A 2,694-nucleotide genomic window follows, 5' to 3' on the forward strand; every position below is an offset into this window, starting at 1 on the left:
TCCCTCCCCCCCCCCCTTACAACGTTTTCAATGAAAATATTTATAATTGTTAAATAAATTTCTCCTTTAATAAAGTTTTAACGAATTAATTGACTTTTTCAACAATTCATCAACGTAGATGGACTTTTAATTAATCAAACGTATAAAAATAGACTTTTCCTTAGTAACGCTAATGGGAATACAGTAATATCGTGCTCCCTGTCATTATGAATTTTTAAATACAAAATTATCGTATTGCTAATACAATATGATCTTCACTATGAATTGGACCTTTAAAAGTCTTCTAGCATACATGTACTTTTGTTGTTGTTTTTTTTTTTTTTTTTTCGTCACACCCTATCACCGCAATGATATAAGTTCAACAATTTAATTCGCTCACTCGATCGTTATCTCGCAAATTCGCAAAGTAGTAGGCATAAAAATCGACTAGCCCACCAAGTAAATAATAATATTTATAAAATAGATCCGACATTGTCATGCGCGGTCATTGGATGACATACTCGGTCATAATTCGTGGTACAATATAGTATTGTGCTCTGAAAGTAGCGGGAAATCGTATGTTTGCGGATGGTATTTAAGTACGGCCGACGACTTTATATCCGAAACGGCAAACGCCGGTCGGTCCGGCAGGTCAATTTACGCATATATCAATGATAGGTGCATAAGTGAGCGCATGCGCGACGGCTATTGCCTAATGTCTTCCGTGCTTTCACATTCTGCAACGTATTTTACGGCTGGACGTTTAAAAATTTCGGACGTTCCGCATTAGTCGCGCGTCTCGGCACGTACGCGTGTCTCATTTTAATCGGGGGGTCTCGCCTTGCCCCGGCGCATGCGTGAACGACATACGCGAGCAACAATAGACGACTGACGCTAACTGTCGGCTCCTTGTTATTGTTGTTGTTGCTGTTGTTATTATTATTCTAGCTTTCATGAGAAAAGTCGACGGCCTCGTATGTACGTTTACACCTTATGACTATTTACTCGTTACGCGATATATATATACTGTATACTAATAATAATAATAATACTGTATAATTGTATAATACTGTAAAATTAATCTCTTACATTTACAATGTGTTTGTGCTGCTCTCCCTCTCTCTGCAGCTCCCCCCCCCCCCCCCCCCCCCCCCCCCCCCCCCTTTCCCCCCCCCCCCCCCCACCCCCCCCCCCCCCCCCCCCCCCCCCGCAATCCAGTCCTAGCCCACTCCACGTCCCCGACTCCCTCGACTTTGAATGGTCGATGATTTTTTTTTTTCTCTTTTACAACGTGGGGAGCTGCTCTCGCAATTCCGAGTCAATGTATTCAAATGCTGTTGTACGCGCGCACGGCGTTGTACACGAGGAAGGCAGTGAACCGAAAAGGAGCAAACGCATTCTCTTATGCCAACGCATACGTCTCGTCCAGGGGTTGGCTTTTCCCTTGTCGTCTATTACTCTTCATCGGCTAGATGCCATTGTCCTCGCTACACCCGACCCATGGATCCAATGCATTTCTCTAATCTACGAGCAACGAGTAATGAATGTTCTACGGCATAACAGGGTACACCTAGAAAATCCTTACCCTACTCGGTTTGTTATAAATTCATCCCGGTATTCTTTCCTCGATTTTTCTTTTAAATCCATCGAATTATGAATCTCAAAATTATATGCCGAATTAATTTTACCGATGCTCTATCGATTTGCACACAACACGACAGATATTTATAGACAAGTTCGCAGCCCTTCCTCTGCGTCGGGAATTACCATTGATGATATATAGTCACTATAATTATGGCGAATTGTTCCATGGCTCAGCTCAATGTTGAGTTGAATATTGTCGACCAATTACCAATACCTGATATGGAGACAGTAAATATTTTCAAATTCGGATTGACAAGTAAGCTCCGTTATATTTATTATACACAGCTTGTTATCATTCGGCGACTAAGCCAATTTACAAACTTGCAAGTGGTATGGTTGTAAGGTCGTATTATTTATAATTCACTTTGATGAGAAAAAAAAATACTTAATTGAAACAAACGAATTTCTGGTGACATACTGCGTTCGTATTATATTACGTTACATTGTTACATTGCATTTATTGCAGTGACAGTGTAAGATTATTAAATTTGCTGTCTGTTAGGCATGAATTTTAAGAATCTTGTAGGAAGAATGAAAAATAAAATTCGTCTCATAAGCTGACTTTTATTCGATATTGCCTATAATTAGCTACACGATTCTCTTGCTTTCACGGTTTACCAACACAACAAATTACCTTCTCATATACAATTGATTTAATATCCAATTGTACACGAGTGCACACTTTAATAGAATTTCTTTTTCTTCGCTATTAATGCATTTGCACATTCGTAGCCGGAACTTCACAATTAACCTCGTTAATATATTATGTAATATCCACGTCTTTATAAATTAAAAAAACTTGAATAATAATATGTTAAATATTTATGGAATAACATAGCAATTATTTATTTACACATGTGTTGCACACGTCTTCTGTTCATGGTTGTATAAATTTTCACTCTACAACTAGCTTATCTTTATCACGTATAACAAGATATTTTAATAATTAATTGTAATTATAAAGAATTAATTCATTAGTTAATGAAAGAAGAAAAGAGTGAAAAAAGAAAATGAAAAAAAACGCTATCGTTAGTAATTCAGTAAATCAGTAATTTAGCATTGTAATACTTG

This window comes from Ceratosolen solmsi, unplaced genomic scaffold (assembly GCF_000503995.2).
Source record: "Ceratosolen solmsi marchali unplaced genomic scaffold, CerSol_1.0 scaffold14, whole genome shotgun sequence".
Taxonomy (NCBI): Eukaryota; Metazoa; Arthropoda; class Insecta; order Hymenoptera; family Agaonidae; genus Ceratosolen; species Ceratosolen solmsi.